This window comes from Chinchilla lanigera, unplaced genomic scaffold (genome assembly GCF_000276665.1).
Source record: "Chinchilla lanigera isolate Chin_1 unplaced genomic scaffold, ChiLan1.0 scaffold00048, whole genome shotgun sequence".
Lineage (NCBI taxonomy): Eukaryota > Metazoa > Chordata > Mammalia > Rodentia > Chinchillidae > Chinchilla > Chinchilla lanigera.
In genome coordinates, this window is record NW_004955449.1 from 13239543 (window position 1) to 13247482 (window position 7940).

Genomic DNA, 7940 nt, shown 5'->3' on the forward strand with positions numbered 1-7940 from the left:
TAATGTATACATGTAAATGTCTTCAAAAGTTATCTACTTTCTCCCCTTGGCAGTTTCTCTAACTTACAAAAGTCTGACAAGTTTTGGCAATGATCCTGTGGTTTGAAACATCATCATATTTATCACTAGATCAAATTTTAGATTAGGAGGTAAGGGGAAGGTGGAGGGTGGTTCTGAGGAGTATCTGTTGAATATGGTGTCAGCGTCCTGGGAGTGCTCTTTACAGTTTGGAATTGAGAATTGCTGATGTCATGATCAGTCATATTGTCATGACAACACCAGAAGTTCCTCATCTGACTTCTCTCTGCCTGGGGAGTATCAATTTGCCACAGGTCTGTCATCAGTTCACCCCATGTGTTAAGTGTATTAGATAACCCAGAACTAGTCACTCTTGAAAACACTTAGAATGGGGGAGTTTTATGAGCTTCTTAGGTATCCTATTTCAGAACTCTGTACTGTGTATCCTAATGTTGGAAAGTTTGCCTTCATACATATTGCACCAAAGCTAAACCCATTTGTAATTCTGTGTGCCCCTGTTTTAGCTTTATAATTCTGTGGCGAATGAAAAGCTTTTCAGCATTCTCATTTACATAAAGGATGTCATTAATTATTCTAGCATCCTCTTCAGGTGAGAAAGACCCGATTGAATGGTGATTGTCTTTCAGTGAGACACAATACCCAATACCCACAGTTTAGAGGATGAGAGATGTAATTTGTTCAGGGTTTCAGCCCTGACTGAGTGGTTTCAAGCCAGAGACATCATGGCAGAAAGGTGTGGCACAGCAGAGCTGCTTAGCTCAGGGCTACCAGGAAGCAGAGCAGGAGAACAGGGCCAGAGCCAAAGGGTTGAGAGAACAGACATAGACCCAAGGCCCTGCCTCGTGACCCCCATCCAGACACGTCTAGAAGCATACTCCATCCCCCTGGGGAGCCCCAAAGCCAGTGAAGTTGAAACTCCACCCTAAGTGCTTCTGTGATTTTAGCAACTGAGGAGAAAAGAAAGTGCTGATTTTTTTTTTCCTTCTGTGTTAACTCATGTTATGGATCCACCATGGACATTCAGAAGTGTATGATAATAACCTTTTGGCATTTTTAGATTATTTGATAGTTTTGTTTGTCCCATGTGTCCTAGGTGCAGTCTGATGTATACTGTCAATGTTGTCATTAATACAGTTGAATTTTACTCATGGAAAGGAGATGGTTGTTCCAAGCTCAGATTAATTTTGTTTCCATGATTTCATGATTTTGACTCTAGTTTTCCAAAATTCTGTTTATTTCCTAAGTACTTCCTGTCTCTTCTCAGGTCAAGAGGTGGTTATGATTAGTATTTTCTCAGCATTCCAGTCCTTTCCTTACCTCAACTCTTACCATTGAGTTGGGTCACATACATAAATTATTGTGTTACTTCCAGCTCTTCAGGAAAACTATTCTCAAAGATTACCTGGTAAAAATGTTTCTTTCATATGTTTTACTATAATTCATGAAAACTTTCTTGAATTATCTAAAATAGCTTTCAAAAAGCCCTTATTTTTGTGGACTTCCCAGTAGGCAATCCTATTCTACAAAGAGTATAAAGGATTGGGGCATCCATATGGGTAATTTAGGAGAACAGCAATGCACAACATAGGAAAAAGGAGCTTTTCTTTGTCCTGCTTTCCCAAATAGTTAGCTTTATTTTTTTATAGAGTTTGATTTACAGGTACAAATTCGTTGTCATATAAAACAAAGTCTTGAATTTTTAACATATATAACTTTTATTTATTAGTTTTCAAAAAAATAAGTCATTTACCTGTTTTGATAGAAAAATATAGATAGGGAAATTTATCTTTTAGAAAATTCTTGTGCCAGAAATTCAGGTGAACTTTGAGTTTTTTCACTATTTGCAAGAACACAACAGCAACTATGTCCAAAACCAAAACTTTGTGTGTAAATTGTTTTGAATTTGACACGTTTTCCCTTAGAGAGAAACGTCCTGAGTGGTGAGTACAGTGTCAGTTAACCTATAAGTGCGTATGAATCCCATAATGAAGCTAATCTCTAACGTGGTCTTTCCTTATTCTTTTGTGGAAAAAATATGTTCTCAGTTCCAGTTCTGGTTTCTGGAAAAACCTTTCACTGAAACACCATTTTAGCGTCTACAAGATAAGCGCTCTGTGCCTCTCAACTTTATCCCACCAAGTATCACAGAAAATGAAACTGCTTGCAAGAAAGGAGTGTTCCTTAGCAACCATTAGTTAAGTGAGATTTAGGCAATAGTTTGGAGTCAGAATATTTACATTTACTATTCAGTATATATTCTAATAGTGGGAGGTTTACCTTCAGAGTCAACTGAAAAGAAATTCAATATACAGATGCTTCTCAAATTGTGGCAGGGTTATATCCCTATAAGCCATTGTAATTTGAAGATATCACAAGTTGAAATACATTTTATACATTTAACTGAGTTAGCGGACATCATAGCTTAGCAAACATATTCCACTTAGTGAATTGGCTGTTTCTCCTTGGGATCATGTGGCTTTCTGGGAGCTGTGGCATTGTAGTGTGGCTTGGACTTCATCATCGCTAGTAGTAATAGTAACCACCATTAATATTAATGTAGGCAGAAGATTTTGGAATTGGAGAGACCCTTGTATTGGATCTGTGAACCTGGGCAACTCACTTAAACCTCTGTGCCCCTGTTTCCTCATTATTATTATTTTTGTTGTTGTTTCCTCATTATTAAAATTGGGTAGTCATTCTTCTTGTGTGTTTGCATGTGTGTGTAAAACATGTTTAGAAAACACCTGCAATATAAAATATTCAATAAATATCAGCTATTGTTAGTTAATAGTCCATGCAGAGAAGCAGCAACAGGGCAAAACTCATTCTGTTTTCCTCACCAGGATGGGTTTAAGAATCATCAGAACATGGCTTCTGGTAAGACTCATCAGAATATGGCTATGTTTATGTCATCCTGTATACATTCTAGCATTGCAGCTATAGTTTTATTATATTATAGTTGTTCCATTTTTATATAGATGTGATTTTTATGTGTCTAGGGAGCCTTTAAGTCTGGACTAAGAACTGTAATTTTTAAAGCAAAATAGTAAATAATAGAAAGCATTTTTTGCTACTTTAGAAACAGGACATGTTTATCAACTCTAGTTTGTAACAAGATAGAAAAGAAATTTTTAAAAATTGCTTATGTCATATATATTTTCCTTTTTTGTTTTGCTAGGAGCCAGAGATTTTTTGAGCTTTTAAACGCAGAGACTATCAAATGTGAATAGCCTTTTGGTGAGAACTGCACACTGACCAATACTGTGTGGCTATATTTTGTGCATTAAAGGTTGTAATTTGAAATAATGTTAAACGTATATTTCCTCTTAATTCCTTTCTGTTTGCAATTTGAGCCAAGTAAACAGGGTGTCCAACATACCTTAGCAGTGGTAGAAGGGTAGAACCTGCTGTAGGTCAGCTCTTTTCTCGATAGAGGTGTTTTATTTTATCTCATTGGACAGCTCTTTCAAAACTTAGCTCCACTACTATACTTACAATTTTAGAAATTTCACTCAAATGTTCCACTCTTGTAAGGGGCTCGGTAATATGTGTATTAAGGTTTATTAGAGAAGGACTCCCCTGGATTTTTAATTCTTCCTCATCTGTCCTTTTCAGAAACTGTATCTGTTAGCAGTGACTTCAGTTGGACTGCCCCAAATCCTCATCGTTTTTCCTACTAGTCTTCTTTGTCTGGTTCTGTTTTTCTGGTCCTCTGCACAGTGCTTCTTTCTGTACATCTCTCTAATAAAACATTTACACAGCTGAGCCTCCCATACCCATGTTCTGTCCCGCATCAGCCTCTCCATCCTGTGGACTCCCATAGCACAGTACTGTCTAGACCACTTGCCGCCCACTTACCTCTTAATGCCACACGTGACTGGTGCACAGCAACTTGGGCAGCACAAGTAACAAAGTACTCACACTCACCTAAGAACTAGAGCATTACCTATAAGGCTTTTTTGAGCTAGAACGGACAGTTTGGGGGCATGCAGGACTAAGTAAATGTTTTAATCATGGGTAGTTCAAGATTTTAAACTTGGTTTGCTGTTACATACTAGCACTGTGGGTAGGTCAGTCACCCTTAACTTTCCCTCCCATCTGCACAATGAGCTTAATGACCTTTCCATACTCACACTGTGATTGTGAAAGTGAAATGAGATATGAAAGATTTAAAAATGAAAGTTTCAGTTTCTGAATTGTTTCTGTGCAATAAATACCCTCTAATTCCGCCTCCCCAAGTTCCAGTTGCACACGGTCTTTTAAGTTGCAGAAAGTATTATTGCCTGTAAGCCTCATCTCCCCTGCTAGATTGCAGGCTACTGCATGTACTGGTTGCTCTATCCTTATTATTCTTGTCTTACAGAGTATGATCTCTGACACCACTCACAGTCTTCCCATTCACACAGAAATGGCCCTGGTCCAACACACAGTTTCTTTAAAGAAAACTGAACAATAAGTGAAGAAAAACTTCAGTATACCGAAGCCCCTGAAGGAGACCCTGTGCCAGACCTTTTTAACCTTTAAAGTTAAGTCTGTAGTATACACAGTCTTAGAAAGCATCTTCATTCAGCCATTCAACAGTTATTAAAAGTGACTTCCCCTTACCTACATTTGCTCTTTTCATTTGCTGTTGGTCTTTGTTCCTATTCTTGGATGGCCAGCCAAACTTACGGTAAGCATCAGATATTTACACAGCACACTTACTTGAATCTGCAAGTAACACTCTAATAACCTGAAAACAATAATAACAGCTGCCAGTTGTTGAGTTTGGTACTTTTCTGGTGTACCGTACTTACTACAGCCTCGTGAAGACAGTTTTGGACCCAGAAAAATCCCACTAACTTGCCCAAACCAGGGAGACTGATAAGTGGGAAGCTGAAATGTGGAACCAAATCTACTGGGTTGCTTTAACTGTGTTCCTCGGACTGCAAAGTCCAGATTCCTTTGCGCTATGAGTGTGGGGGTTGGTGCGAGGGAGAGGTTAAGTATACATGTGGTGTCTCGAGCGGTTTCAAGTCTGAAAAGCCAAAGCAGCTCTGGGGACTACAGCTTCCTCCAGCATCTCACAGCCAAGTGCTCACCCGCTCCTGGCTCTGCTGCCAGTCAGCTTCCTGTTTACTCATAGTTTCTGCCTCCTCATAACCTTGGCTTGCCTATGGTTTTGGCTTGTTATGGCCTCAGTGCTACCCTGTGGAACTTTTGTAGTTTCTTCCCTTTCCTAAGTGGTTCGACTTTTGCAGTTTTCTGAATCAAATTCCCAAGAGGGAGAATAGGACTGGCCCTACTCAGTTTTTCAGTCCTGGCCAGGTCACAGGTCACTGGTCAGTCTGTGGATTGGCTGCCCTTGGGGTCAGATTCCCACAGTTCTACCTACCCCTGCCGAGTAGTTAGGGGAGGATGTCCTATGACAGCACAGGCAGCAGAGTCTCAGTTTCCCTTCAGAGAGGATGTGCACCTCCACAGTTTCCAAAGCCCTTATTCTTCTTATGACAACTTGTAGTCTCTCTGAACTGTATCTTTACTTTCTCTTTTTAAAAGATATATCTGTTTCCAAGATCAATACACTTTTCCAGATGAACTTTGCTAAGATTGATCCCTATAATCACACTACCACTAAGCACTTTTTGAATAACTGTAATTGATTATGTGTGATATATACAGAGAGAGAGAGAGAGAGGGAGAGTTTCATGTATGTTTCCCTTAAATTGGATTCCTTGTTAGGAATTTTGAAAGTGCACAATCTTGTTTGTCTTATAATGCCTTATTTAGTTAGGAGTGTGCACCTACACAAGTTTGGAACTTTTGAACCCTGGTGGACATAGTTTTTTTAAAAAGAATCCATGCCCTATGTTCTCTCCTTCTATGCCATTTGCTATTATACAACATACTATATACTGATTTTTAAGTATCCTTTTTAGTCTTACAGATAGACATTTTATGTTCTTTTAGTGTTTTTAGTATATTTAGCATTAGGATTCTTTTACTATTCTAATTTAACTTTTATTACCATTTAAAATTTTTTCTTAGCCTTATAAAACTATTGCAGGATAATCAATCAAATGTCAGCATTCTAGAATAGTACATTCTGGCGTACAATAATACAAGTATTAAGACTTTAGAGACATAAAAATTAATCTGTGCTATTTTGTGGTTTAGATTGTGGTTTCTTAAGACACCAGTCATGACAACTGAAGTTGTACATGAACTTTTTCTGTAGATGACTGGTCTGAATTGCTGGGGTCTTGGGCAGTAAGTTCTCAGGAAAAGGCACCCTGGACTTGAACAGTTCTAAGTCAATCCTTCAATCTGTACTTGTGTTTAATAACTGAAGAGTCCTGGTGAGAGAAGACAGCAAAAAAGCAGCCAAAAAATTTGTAAGTGCATAGAGTACTGCAAACAGTCTTGGCATTTATATTAGCTAGTTGTGCTGTTGCTTGATAGTCAACCACTTTATTGATTGATTGTGGTGCTAGGGATTGAATGTAGGGCCTTCACACTGAGCTGTTACCTTCCCCTTTTTATTTTTTGAGACATTGTCTTGCTAAATTGCTCATTTGGGGCTCAAACTTGCAATCTTACTGCTTCAGCCTCCCAAATCACAGGCTTGTGTCATCATGCCCACTATATAATCACTTCAAGGGACAGATATTGTACTATGAATTTTATCTAGGAATATCATGCCCAGAATAAGTTCTTTTGCTGCTTTTTAAAAAGTGAAATGAATTAGAAGTTGTATGTGTATTTGGGGTATATGGTTGTTTTTAATAGGCAAAATTTACTAATTCTTACAACTTGCTGGAGCATGGAAGCAGCCCACTAAGTCACTATCCCAGGATATCTGGGATAGATTTTTAAATTTCTTGTTGCTAGAATGACCCTTGAATGGGTACAGCTTTGCTAGAAATTTTATGTTCACAGAGGAGACTATTTTCCTTACGACGGCGAGAAGTTGAGTTCCTTCATGTTTCAGACAAGTTCGGCTTTTTCATTATCATAGCAGATGGGCCTTTCCAGGAAGGTGTTAGAGTCTACAAGCCAAGAAACAGCTCGGCAGTATTTACGGCGGTGATAATTCTCTGTAATACTCACCAGGGAACAGGCCAACCTGAAAGATGGCAAGCCTGTCCCGGTGGCCTGTCTTGTCCAGGAGGGGAGGGCGCGCTCTGCCTGACCAGCTGCTGTGGAGGCCTGCATTGCACAGGCCTGGGGCTTGACATCCACGGAAAGGTGGCAGAGAAAGGAGCAGCCCTAGTTCAGTCTACCCTGGAAACAAAGGAAATTACCTCCTCCCTTTGTCCTTTTGCTTACCGAGTTTCTGTGTCCCTTGAACAGAACACGTTCTTGTCGCATCTGATAATTAACATAAGGAAGGATTGCACTGTTCCAGTTTCGGGAAAGAGAGGCTTCCCAAAGGATGGCCTGAAATGATTTTTGCTCTCTTTTTGATAGTGTGTCTTGAGGGAAAGCTTGTCAACTGTGGCACAGGAATGAAATGCAAAACTTTACCGTGGGTACCTGAGTGAGGGGCTAGCCAGGACAGACCTTGTTTCTGCTGCTAGTGTGGTTTGGGAACGACTTGCCCAGGTTGGATGGAAGGCTGATTTGTTCGTCGAAGTAGCAGGAATTGCACCTTTTTAAGGAAAGGGGGAGGGGGGAAATACTATGGAAGATGAAAAAAAAGCACCCCCTAAAAAAAACCTGGGGATCAGTTCGCTTCCTACCCAGGTGCCAAAGTGGATCTCTGACGCGATGCCCTTAAAAGGGTCTTCGGGCCGGGGTGCCCAGCCGGCGCGGTGCTCGGGCAAAGAACCGAGGGGAAAAACCGGAGGAGGGGGGCGGCCGCTCCAAGGAATGTGCGGCATGCGGGCGGCCAGACCCAACCATTGCACCGGAGCGGGGGC

At 40.1% G+C, this 7940-nt stretch overlaps 1 protein-coding gene across 5 annotated transcripts in view; it reads left to right on the forward strand.

The window, feature by feature from the left end:
- Positions 1-7940, forward strand: part of Rbms1 (RNA binding motif, single stranded interacting protein 1) — a 203706-nt gene that overhangs the window by 75237 nt on the left and 120529 nt on the right. The window contains exon 1 of one of the 5 annotated variants that reach the window (XM_005393348.2): positions 303-332. The exons of the other annotated variants lie outside the window; for them this stretch is intronic. The gene's annotated coding sequence lies outside the window, so the exon portion shown is untranslated. Of the gene's footprint in view, positions 1-302; positions 333-7940 lie in introns of those variants that run through there. 5 annotated transcript variants of the gene reach the window in all.